This window comes from Eptesicus fuscus, chromosome 12 (assembly GCF_027574615.1).
Source record: "Eptesicus fuscus isolate TK198812 chromosome 12, DD_ASM_mEF_20220401, whole genome shotgun sequence".
Taxonomy (NCBI): domain Eukaryota; kingdom Metazoa; phylum Chordata; class Mammalia; order Chiroptera; family Vespertilionidae; genus Eptesicus; species Eptesicus fuscus.
Window position 1 is genome coordinate 13,743,799 of NC_072484.1, and position 13,282 is coordinate 13,757,080.

At 43.2% G+C, this 13,282-nt stretch overlaps 1 pseudogene; it reads left to right on the forward strand.

Moving 5' to 3' along the window:
* Positions 1–11,457: 11,457 nt before the first annotated feature.
* LOC103285714 (thiamine-triphosphatase-like) lies at positions 11,458–12,048 on the forward strand (annotated as a pseudogene).
* Positions 12,049–13,282: the final 1,234 nt, after the last annotated feature.

The window sequence follows — 13,282 nt, forward strand, 5'->3', positions numbered from 1 at the left end:
TAAAAGGTGCATTTGAAGCTTTCAAAAACAAAAAGAATCTCTTTTTTCCATCTGGTGACTTTCTTTAGATGTGGAAACAAGGACTTGAAAATAGTAACCAAGAAATAAGTGTTCTGAAACTCAGTCTTTTTTCAGGAATCTTGACCTAAATTTCTCACAAATTTAAAGAATTACTATTTCCATTTTACAGATGAATGGATAAAGTCAGAAATCAAATAAGGAAGTATAATTATAGTCTAATCCCCATATGGGTAAATTAAAAGGGAAGTGGCCACATTTCATCAGCCTAATCTCTATATGGGAAGCTCCTTGGTCCATAACCTTTGAGGCTCCTACCTCACAATCCTTATAATGTTCTGGCCGCTCTATGCAACCTCATCCTACCCTCCTTAACTCTCTGATCTCATCCCTTCTCCTCAGCTTTCACCTCTGCTGCCATATGCCAAGCAGCTTTAAGGTTTTTGCACTACCACCCTTATTTCTCTGGAACTTTCTTCTCCAGAAAAGAAATCTTTTGGGCCAATTCATTCACCTCTCTCCATTCTTAGTTCTAATGTCAATTTGCTAGTGTGTCTCTCTTGACCACTCTATTTAAAATTGCAACCAGCTATCTGCATTCCCAGCCTCCTTGCCCTGTACAATTATTTTACATAGCACATATTTCTTCATAGAATATATACCATATAATGATTTTTAATTTTGTTCTTGTTATTTGTCTTAGTTAGGTTTTCCTGAAAGTAGAGAATAAGACAAAGACTTGGATACAGTCATTTACCTGGGAAGTAATTCCAGGAGTTGGGTGTGAAGAAGGAAGGAGAGAGAGAGAGGAAAAAAAGAAATGCCAGTTAAATGGGCGTAGTCAAGGTCATTCCTATAAAGACAACAGAAATTTAATGAAGCTGAATTTCTGTGATCAAAATACAGAATGCCTCTTAGAACAATGTCCTGAAGGAAGAGAGGTTGCAATATTCATCTCCAGATTCCCATCCCCCACTGGTTGTCCAAGCCATTGGAGTCACTCAGATCCTGTCTCTTCAAATCAGCCCTTCACAGAGAAAGTAGTGTGCAAAGAAGAAAGTGGAGAAACATCTGGCAAGCGCTTGTAGAGAGACACTTCCTGGTAGAGGAGAGACAGTGCTTGCTTAGACTGTTGTCCCAGATGCAGTTGCAATCAAGGGTGGGCCAAAGGAGTACTGGGGAGCAAGGGGAGTAATTGCTAACTTGCGTATCATCTTGAGTCCCCCATTTGAACATAAGATTGTCCAAGGCAGACATTTTTGTCTTTTCTGGGTTGGTAACCCAGGCACCTAGAATAGCATCCAGCACATAGTAGCTGTTTAATAAATATTTTAATGGATTCTAAAGCATGTAACTAGATTACAAATATTGGTATCAAAATGTTAAGAATAAGCCAGAGTACCAGGTGACTAAAGCCAGATGCCCTTTGAGTAGTGCAAATCCAGAGCCTGAAAGGGTCCAGTTACCATGGCGCCAATGGTTTGGAGATTGATAAATTCTGGACCTGAAGTTGGTCTGACTCCCTCTTTCTTCCAGGCTGTGGCAGTTGGGTAGATTGCACTCCTTTGGGGGCAGGATGGAGAAAGGTCTGTCAACTACAGACCGAAAAAAAAAATAATGCTGTTGATAGTTATTAGTTCATCTATACATCAGTTTACCTTTTAAACTGTACTGGCTTTAGCCTTTAACTAAGCCATTTTAAAACTGTCTTTGAACCTTTTCTTTTCAGACAATAGGCTTCCCTAAAGACACAGCAAGTTGCAACAAAGAAATGTCACACATTGAGCTACTCTTTTTTTGATCATTTCTATTTAAATCTTCCACTCAATGATTTTAATGTATGCATTTATTATTTTGCTATTTTGCTTGTCTTCCGGTACCACTTTATATCTTACTTTTCACTCAAACACAAGAATGTTCTTTTCAAGTGTTTCCAGCGTTAGAAAAGAAAGGGGAGGAAACTCTTACGCCGACTTACAGCCAATACATTGAAAGAGGGATTTGATTCATTTTCGAAGGAAAGGTTTTTGTAGTAGGGAAATGTGACCATCTCAGTTGGCAAATGTTTTCACTGAATTATAGACATCTTCAAAGAAAGAGAAATCCCCCCAAACTATTTAAAATCTTCATAACGGACCTCCCACAAATGATAACTTCTTTAAAGTAGAAATTCTCCTAAAGATGTACAAATCTTCAAAAAAGAGTACCCCTCCTATGATTAGAACCTTACCAAACTCCATCTGGATTTGAGTTCCAATAATAAGGGTCAAAACCTTGTCCATACCTAGTAAAAAAAAAAAATACTGTAAGAAAGCACATTTTTAGTATTTCCAGATGTAGAGGGAACATTTTTCGTTTTGAAATACAATGAGAAAAGTTTTTCATGGTATTTTGGAAACAATATACAGGCCATAGCAGGCAGAGAAAGTGATTTGAAAGTGGTCAGGCCAAAGACACTATAAAGCAGGTGGGGTTGAATTCAGGATTAGAAATCAATGGTGTGTCCTGAACCCTCTGCCCACATCATTTTTTTTTAAAAGCTCATTTTTACTGATTAGAATATTAATATCAGGTAAGCATTGTTTTTGAAGTTAGGCTCACCTATATTATGAGTAAAAAGTAGCTGAGAGACAATGAAAATAAAAATGTGACATTTGAACATAAACAAAAGCACGGGTGGGAAAGGGGGAATGTTTTAAAAAGCCCACAAACATGCACACTCACACCTCTATTCTCTGTTGGTAATTTGGACAATGATGTACACATTTTGCAAAGACATTAACAGAAAACAGCAGCTCCATCTTGCTGCCTCTCAGCATGTAGGATTTATGTCTCCATTTGAACTCTCTTGATGCTCTGTGAGAAAGTATATGGAGGTCTCACTCCCCCACTGAAGAGCCGCTCCTGATAGATGCTATCTCGCCCCCATACACATACCTCAAAGACTCATACTATGTAGCCTGCTGACCCTGGACCCTTCTTACTCCAAACCACTCCTCAAACTAATACAATTGGAAGTAAGTAGAAGAAAAGTGTGTTTGTATGCAAATATTTGTATTTGCATTATCCTATATAATAAAAGGCTAATATGCAAATTGTCCCCTCCACCAGGAGTTCCACCGGGAGTTTGACCAGGGGGCGGCCCCTTCCCAAGGCCGGTCCCACCCAATTGGCCCTGATCAAGGTGGCCTGTCCAGACCCAACCCATACACGAATTCATACACCAGGCCTCTAGTATTATTATAAAATCACTAGTAGCCCATCATGTGATATCGCATGTAGTAGGCCACCCCCCTGTCCATGTCTGTGTCTGTTCCAACTCGGTGGGGGCGGCCTGAGCCTGGGTGCGATGGCTCGCCAGCTCGCCAGCTCCCCGTCTCTGTCTCCATCTCCGCTCTGGGCCTCACCTGCATGCACAACCTCCTCCTGTCCGGTCGTGACCCATTATGGTGTCCCGATCTAATTTGCATATTTCCTCTTTTTTTATAGACAGATAGATGATAGATGATAGATAGATAGATAGATAGATAGATAGATAGATAGATAGATAGATAGATAAGTACCTACATTACTATCATGCTTTTGTATTGTGTTAGTGTGTCTTGTTATTGTTGGAGTTTGGGATTTTAGGGTTTTGTTTTTGTTTTCTTATTACTCTTGTTGTTTTCTTCCCATGATTCTTTAATTCATAGTCTCCTTCACAAAACTAAAAACTCCACAAAAGCAGGAACCATGACTATTATTCATCCATCTACCCATCCACCCATCCACTCACCTGCCCATTATCTTATTTATTTTGTATTGTTGGCTTTGTCCCTGCTTCATTCTTAGATCTACTTTCTTCAAGTCTGTCATTTTTCCAAACCACTCTAAAGGCATTGCCATGCTGAGAACTTGAATTGCAAAATTGATGGCCAGGCACAACTTGCAAGGTCTTAAAACCCATTGCTCAACCTGTATCTTAATCTGAAACTCACACTGAAATGTCCCAAAGCAGGACCTTACTGATGCAAATTAATAAAATAAGAGCAAAATTTCTCATTCTTTCTTCCTAGACAAAAGCATTTGGATAAACTAGAGGTCAATTTCTCTGGCCCTTACTCATTCCTTCCTGAATCCCATTCATTCAAGGACTGTAAGCTGAATACACACACCAGGCTAACGCAGTCAGAAAGCTCTCCTAGAGAGAAACAAAGCTGAGCTCTGATAATTGATTGGACTTTCTCCAGATGAGAGAAGTGGGTGCATAAAGAAGGTGGTGTGACTTCAAAATATCCAAAATAATTTCCCTCACTCCTCAACAGGATAATAATAGTAACAACTTTCTATGGTTGTTTTAGAATCAAATTGGTATATATATAAAAGCCTAAACAACCATTACGACAGAACAATCAGAACAACCTGTTGACCAGTCACAATAACATGCACTGACCACCTGGGGGCAGACGCTCAACACAGGAGATGTCCCCTGGTAGTTAGTGCACTCCCACAGCCATTCTCCCACAACCAGCTGGCAGCATAGGTATCCGGCATCTGTTCTTTCTGCGTCCGGCCTGGCTACCATCACCTCCTCTCCCGACCCTGCCAGGGCCTTTGGGCCCCAGGCTGGGATGGAGAACCAGGGGTGGGTGGTGGTGGATGCAGCCCCTCTCCCAGGGGGCTGAGTGGCAGCTTCCTCCTCAGGGCCGGTGGCCAACCTCCTATGCCCTGTTTCTCCCCCCGGCCAGCAGGTCCCAATCGGCCTGGCCCTGATCGGCCCTGATTGCCAGCCAGGCCTAGGGACCCCACCCATGCATGAATTCATGCACCAGGCCTCTAGTTAGTCAATAAAGGTATAGTGCTTAGAATGACTCAAGGCACTTAGTACATGCTTCAAATATTAATTTTGGACAACTATATCACTAATTCTAGTATTTTGCCTTCTAGTACATTTCTGCCTCTTTTGTCCCATCTCTCTAGCTCTGATTTTCCCCTGCTTCATAGAGTTTTCCCATCACCCAGAAAGGGGTCATTGTTCTCTCTTTTCCACGTCACTTAGGAAAGAGTTTGAATTGCATTTTTTATGTTTCATTAATCTTAGAGTTGGCATCCTTCCAATTGCAAGATTCTTAATGTAGTGCTTTGAGCAAAGTTGAGTTCATGAGTACTTGGGTAGCCAATTGCTAAGTATTCAGGAATTTTGTGAGCTTGAAATGGACCATGGTGCAAAGGTAGGAGTATTTACACCATAAAAGTTGGCAAATGCTACAAATCAGGCCTTTGTTTTGTAGTCTTTGCTGTTATTGTCATTTGAGGTTTCTGGAGAGGCAGTTAACCAGCCCACACTAACACTGACCCTGACCCTGTCTTGTATCTCCACCACCTCATCCTTCATCTAGTGACATTCTCTTCCAGCTCTAACCCTTGCTCCACATCAGCTCCTGAGCTTTGGAAGATACCTCTGACATTGACTTTCTAGGTCCTGCTGTGTTTCCTGGAAAATCATGGATGGGGAAAGGAAGACTCTTGGTGTGTTTCAGAGGGGTGAAACAACTCACCTTCAGCCAAGACCAACTCCTACAAGCGGAGTTAGGAATCCTGGAAAGAAATGGGGGTTAGGAGATCTCTTGATGTCCCCTCCTGTTCAAAAAGCCTGCTAAGCCGAAACCGGTTTGGCTCAGTGGATAGAGCGTTGGCCTGTGGACTCAAGGGTCCCAGGTTCGATTCCGGTCAAGGGCATGTACCTTGGTTGTGGGCACATCCCCAGTAGGGGGTGTGCAAGAGGCAGCTGATCGATGTTTCTAACTCTATCCCTCTCTCTTCCTCTCTGTAAAAAATCAAAAAGCCTGCTAAGAAAAAATTTAAAGCACAAATTTGAAAAAGAACACAACCAATTTATCAATTAAGAACTACCCCCAATTTTCATTTACAAGAAAACAGTAGAAAAATTGTGTGTTTTTTTAAGAGATGTTCAAAACAAACCTCTGAGCAATCCTAAGAACTAGGCCAGTGATCAGCTTTTCACCCAAAGCTTGAGCCAAAAAAAAAAAAGGGATTTCATAATGCACAAATAAGGGAGTAACTTACTTATAGCAGGCATTTCCCCTGTTTTCAAGGAGCCTATCTATCAAAGGAAGCCAGAATAGAGATACAAAATGTAATGAAACATAGTTTTGCTGCTTTCTTCTTAAAATGGGCCCTTGGACAAATTACTCAGAACCTCCACCTGAGTCTCACTCTGTCCATCCCCACCCCTGAATAACCCAGTGCCAAAAAAGTCGGTACCTTTCCCTTCTTTCCTACCAGACACTCAGGGGTGTTGACCAAGATGACTCAGCGGTGCCGTGGTCGCTTGAGCTCTCCAAGCATCAAACCAAAGTGTTATCAAAACACTTACTCTGGTGGTTTGGCTCAGTGGATAGAGCATTGGCCTTCGGACTGAAGGGTCCCAGGTTCAATTCCCGTCAAGGACACATGCTCAGGTTTCGGGCTTGATCCCCAGTAGGGGGTGTGCAGGAGGCAGCCGATGATGTTTCTGGGTGGGTGGCTCAGCTGATTGGAGCATCGTCCCATGCACCAAAATGTTGTGAGTTCAATTCCCGGTAAAGACACGTACCTAAGTTGATTCCTATCACAAAGCATATGGGAAGCAACTGATTCATGTTTCTCACTCACATCAATGTTTCTCTCTCTCTAAAAATCAATAAAAATTAAAAACATCTTCAGGTGAGGATTTGGAAAAAAATTTAAGACACTTTCATAGTCCCCATTTGTCCGCTAACCATGTTTGTTTATCTCCAGTTTTGATCAATTATTTATTTGCACAAGTCAAAATATGCTATGTCCCCTCCTGTTCAAAATGCCTGCTAAGAAAAAAATTTAAAGCACAAATTTGAAAAAGAACACAACCAATTTATCAATTAAGAATTACCCCCAATTTTCATTTACAAGAAAACAGTAGAAAAATTGTTTTTTTAAGAGGAACAACCAAATCTTGCATTTTACTGTGGTTGTTTTATTTTTACCTGCATATTCAGATTATTTACCTGAATCAGCCAGACCTCCATATTCAACTTCTCTTCCTTTCTCTAACTTTCCTATAAATTATAAACTCAAGCCGTGGAGCCCGGGGTCTTTCTCAGTTGTTTGTGGCAGACAATAAAGCCACGTGGGTTCTTTGTTTGCCTCAGCATCAAACTGTTTGCCCAGAGCCACTCTGCTAACTGCCAAACTGCATCCCCCAACTGGCCGTCAGGTTCTGTTTGCACTGAGACCTGTAGTGTTTTCCCTGGCAAAGCCCCCTTGGCTGCAGTAGACCTGGTTCTGATTCAGATGTGGGCTTTTCGGAAACTATGTGAGCAGGTACCTAGTTGGCTCCTGAATTCTGTGCAGCTTTACAGTTTCCTCGGTGTAATTTCGTACCCCCTTCCAAGAGAAGCAGAGGAGAGACAGGGTCTCTGCCCTCCCCACCACCCACCCAGGCAGCCTCACAAAGGCCCCTGTCCTATTCTGAAGCCTGTGCAGACGTGAGCCCCCGATGGCTTCCGTCTAGAAAGAAAGAACGGTTTGGCTTCTTCGAAGGTTTCTTCAATATGTTATGTGACAGAGACATGTCCAACTTCTTTCCATTCCCTCACAGTCCCTCCTACATGCCCCACCTGTCCTTCCCGCTGTCCTTCCCGCTGTCCTTCCCTCTGAGATAGCTTTTCCAATGATGTCTGGACCCTTTGGTTTCTCACATCCATCCCGCAGCAGATCAAGTGAACAAGTAATTGCCGTGTGCTTCCTAGGTTCTACGCTTGCACACCAAATTTGTTCTTGAATTTGACTTTTAAAAACTTTCATGATTTCTCCAAAGTAATCAGGTCCTTAAATTCTATGTAGTATCTTTAGAGGATTTCAAGCAAAATTGGCATTTATCACACTTACACTTTTGCTATGACACACTCTGCCACGTGAAACTCCTTTGCAAAGGGAAAAACTAAAATCTTGACTGATACTGAGGTTTCTAAGTGTTACTTAGAAAATCAATAATAGGTAACAGTATACATTGAGGATTTTTGGTTACAAGTAACTAAAAGGAATTACATCTAAGTTATGTCTTAGAGCAGAGCAGGAATATATTTGGGAGCATATCATGTAGCTCACAGCCTGGATGGAAGACTAGAGAATTAGATGGAAACAAAACAGGACTCAGAGTAGAATGTAGAGAAAGACATGGAGACAGCAGGGATTAATTGACCGCCTCATCTGTATGCCTTTGTAATGAATAAATTCTAGCATGTTTTCCCTGGGTGCATCTCTGTTAGAGTCAGCATGGCAGAAGTAAGAATCTGGCTCAGGTTGGGTTCTTGGCCAGCTCCTTGACTTGTTATAAGACAATGGGAAGAACATATTGGAAGAAGGGACTTCAAGGAACTCATCTGCTTCCATGGAGGGAGAGGAAGTAGCTAGATCTTCTCTCATTCCAGGAAGACATACCATGGAAGGTGGGTAATTCCTTGGAAGGAATTCACTCAGGGTGTTGTTAGGAAGGAGACACATGGCGGGCAATCATAACCAAAACTGGCATATGTCTACTGGAACAGGACACTAGGCTTCCCAGGTGCCCTCACACATACCTATGTAAAGGGTTAACTCTACTTTATGAAGCATCAGCGTCCAATTGACGAAGCCTGAGAAAAGAGCTCCAGCTCTCCCTAGCTAACGCTGTCCTTGGGAACTTCTTTTGTATCCTCTGGGTAATGAGCACTACACTGACCACTAGAATGGCATATTGGGAAACTAGATATGGGTCTGTGACTATACATTGAATGGAAGAAGCAACTGGACAAAATACACCGAGAAAGCAGGTTAAAAAGCATTAAGGCAAGCTCAGGGCAGGTGTTAGACTCCCCATGAAGAAAGGAGGAGAATCAACAGGGGCTTCTTAAGGATTAGTGCTAGAATTTTTAGGCGAGAAAGAGATTCAAGTTGGTGGCTGGCCACAGTGAAGGGTGTGTGTACTATGGCGTGGGAGACTGGGGGTACGTTGCAATTCCAAGAATAGTGACTTGGCAGAAAGGTGGGGTTTGGGTTGACTTAATGCTATGCTCTCAGCAGGATAATGGGAAAACCAATCATGAGGCAAGGAGTTACCAGAAATTCAAGCTGTGCTGAATCAGACAAGAAGCACAAGTTCATTGCATCTCATCAACTCAGGCAAATTAGAGGAGCCCTCTCGCTTTTCAACTTTATAAGATTCTCAGACATAGGAATGTAACACCCTCTTGTTGTCCTAAAACTGGCCATTTGAGGCAGCTACAATAAAATCATAGTGTTCATCATCCCTCTACTCTCCAACCTTTCCCAAAAATAGAAAAAAAAAACATATAATTGCTGATATTACTATTTTGTGTGCTGGATGAGAGTTTCCAAAAACAATAACAATTAATTTTCTTCGGTGGTGTTAGCCAAAAAGCAGTGTGGTGCCAGGTTTCCATGATCTTCTTAGATCATCTGGCATCGGGAACAATGGCTGTGAGAAACAAGCCCTTGGAGGCCAGTAAAGTTGTGCTATAACCCCAACGTTAGAGATTTCATATCTTGGCCATTGGACATCACAGCAGGTAGAAAATCTAGGATGGAAAATGTCAGGCGGGATACAAGTTTCCTCCGCAGAAATATTGCCTCAACATAGCTGAAATCCTTAGAGATGTTTTCTGTGTAAAGCTCCAAAAACACACTGGCCTTGGCTTCGGACAGATGCCTTCTTGACGCTGCTCCAGACATATTTAAGAAATGGGTCTAATTTTGAAGGATATAGTTGGGCGGACAACCAAGGCCTAAAAGTAGAATAAGTTATCCTGATTTTATGTAAAAAGAATTTTAGAAAAATGAATGCAGCCAAAACTATGAAATTTCTGAAGGCATTTACACTGATCTGTCAGTTCTTAAACAGGAGGTTTAGGCCAAGTGAGAGAGATGAACACGCTGTGTGACTTCGTGTGTGAACTCCCCTCTGAGTTATTTCTAGATCATTGCTGTAAAGAGGATGCTGAGTGTGATGGACACAACTCATCTTGACTGCTAAATCCCTTGAAAATGTCCCCTTAAAAGTAGCATTAACACTAAAGTTTGCCAGCAAACAGTAAGATAGACTTGTCCTGCTTCTTGAAATGAGGAGCTAATATCACTTTGTTTCTAAGATTATTTTTTCTCCTTTATCTTTTCTTTTTTTTTTTTTAAAGATTTTTTAAAATATATTTTATTGATTTTTTAAGAGAGGAAGAGAGAGGGATAGAGAGTTAGAAACATTGAGAGAGAAACATCGATCAGCTGCCTCCTGCATCCCCTACTGGGGATGTGCCCGCAACCAATGTACATGCCCTTGACCGAATCGAACCTGGGACCTTTCAGTCCCCAGGCCGATGCTCTATCCACTGAGCCAAACCGGTTTCGGCTAAACAGAGTGCTGTGAAGATAAAGCAGTTAATTTGTTGGGTGGTATTCAAGTATGAAAAAATGGGGAAATATCTCAATAAAGTGTAAAAAATAACAAGAACAAAAATAATGAAAACTAATGTAGTCCCTTCATTGAGTACCTCCTACCGAAAGGAACAATGCTGACCTTTGAAAAGGATTTTAAAAACAAGAACTTAAAAGAAGCTTAAATACAGATTATGAAATAAAGTGTGTTTGTGTGTGTAAAAACATCAACAAGTACCAAATGCAAGGTAAGGATTGCTACCATTTACTGGGTGTCTGCTGAGGGGCAGGTTCCATTTTACAGGCATTAGTGGTTTGTAACATTTGCCAGGTGTCAGAGCTCCATCCAGGCTCTCCTGGCACTGAGTTCCTATGCATGCCAACCCACCTCACTGGCAGCCCCGAAATTCTCCGCTGGGGACTTCGTCTGGCTGCAGGAGCATGCTTCACGGGGCAGTTTGTGTGAGCAAGGAATTAACACCCCTTAGGAGCAGCCTTGTATTAACAATAAACAAGGGTTAGTGGGTAAAAATTAAAACAAAAACAAAAAACTTGCCCAGCCTTTCCTTTCTATCTCCAAGAGGTAGACAGCTCCAGAATAAAGTGATCTAGGAGGTGAAAGTAGATCCCTCCTAATTACCTTCTCACAGGGGCTGGCCCAGGCAATGACTGGTTGATATGGAGATTAGAAACACAGCACTTGAGCAGGGAAAGGTTGGGTGTGAGGAGGACAGCACAGGGGATGGCCTTGCTCCCGGCCCACTGTGGAGGTCCCAGACCTTAAAGCCTAGCAGGCCGCTCTGGCCTGCGTGGCAGCGGGCATCACTACATTGGGCCTAATATGACCGCTCCCGCTGTACTGGCCCTGTGCGCAGAGCCGGGCCAAGGTCCAGGGCTAGGGACTGTTCCTGGCATTCCTGGTGGGCGTGGCCTGAGGCTCTGACCCCCATCTCCAGGTCCCATGAGAGGGAGATCTTCGAGCTTTGAGGTAGGATGGCCCAGGGCTTGATTGAGATGGAGTGAAAGTTGGTTTCTGGGCCTGAAACAGAAAAGGCTACAGGAGTTGGGGACACCCTAGGGCACTGGGGCACCTTCAGAGACAGCTACTATGTCAGCCCTGAGCTGAACCTCATGCGGGCTGATCACTGTCTGCAACAGTGAAAACATAGTGGATGGGAGCTCAAATGTGCTGGAACAGGAGGTGTTTCAACCCCACACTGAATACATGGAACTCACAGCTCAGCCTTCAACTGTGGCCCAGCTCTAGGAGGTGCTGGGGCCTGAGGATGTGGCTGCTGTGCTGAGCCACTAGGGCTGCAGGAAATCACTAGTTTTGTGACTAGTTGTAGAGCCTGAAAACTGGGGCCACCCTGAACTGATAAAGAGCAACCTCTGCTCAGGGTGGGCCTGGAGACCGCTGACTTTGGCTACTCTGTAGGTGAAATAGAGGCCCAGGCGCATGAGGAGACTGAGTCTCAGCTGCCCTAGAAAAGATGGACAAGCTCAGCAGCATGCGTGGTGTGCTGGGCACAGGAGACAGCACCTGCCAAACTGATCCTGGACCTACAGTGCTTCTGGCTTTAGGACTATCAGCTCCTACTAAGCGCACCATAGGGAACTAAAGATCTGACAGTAGCCTGGGCCACAGTGCCACTTCCTCAACACCAGGGAGGAGAACTCTGAGCCTAGTGAGGTTCATTCCTTTGCTCACTGTGCCTGTCCCTCTGGCTTTTCTTTCCATAGTGACTCTTCCCTACCCTCAGCTACCCCTCCTCCCTCCCTCCCAGGCGGCCTCCTCTCCCTCATCAGACAGATGCAGTCTGTGGGCTGTGCCTCTCCCCTGGCAGCTAAGCAGCCTCCGTTGATTTCTGCTCATGTTTATAGGATTTCCGCTTAGCCATAAGCAATAGCAAAGCACAGAAAATCCCTTGCCACCCCCCTGGGGCACTGGGTGGTCAATGCCACTGATTTTGCAAGTGGCTCCTAAACCACCTTACAGCTGAGTTAGAGACCAGGGAAGGCAGCAGGATTTCCCTGCCTTGGCGTGTGGGGAATAGCAGCAGGTTGAGGAAATGGGTAGGAATCCCTGTTGGAAATCTAGAAATTCTGGTTTGATTTTGTCACTGTGTCCTGTTCTGCCCAGATGGTAGAGTGCCTTCTGTGGGGTCAGATTTGCTCCCCAGTCTAGAGAGCGGTAGAAAGAAAAACCTCCTTTGTTGAAACAAGTTCCTAAGGCCAAGGAAAATAATACATTCCATTAAGACTTTTTCCCTTGTTGTTATCCATATATGCTTTCTGCCTCAAATATATACAAATATGACTTTTTTAAAAATAAAATAAAATGCAGCCCTTCTCTGAAGGGCCATCTGACCTCCAAACTTCCAACTTCCTCAAGTGGGGCCAACTTCATGGGCTTGCAACCTGGGCAGAAGGACCTCTCACTTGGTATAATAATCTGCTGTCAGCATCTTGAAATTCTAAATAATCTTATCTTTGAATTTGTGTTTTGTAAGTGAAGTCCATTGGGACAATTGAGCATGCACGTGAGCAAAGGAGATATTAGGTACAGTATGGGTGTTCTTTCTTTACCACCTCATTTGCATAAAGTGTTCTCAATACCCCATGAGCACAGAAGTCCAGTGGACCCACCATGAGTAGGTGTTCAGCAAGACTCAAAGCAAATGAAACATTTCACATCTACACTTAAGTAAGTAAGGGTACATTCAAACCAGAACTTTCTTCAAATACAGAAAGAAGGCAATATTTTTCTAAGAACAATGGCATTATAAGAAACATGAATCTTGCCCTAGCTGGTTTG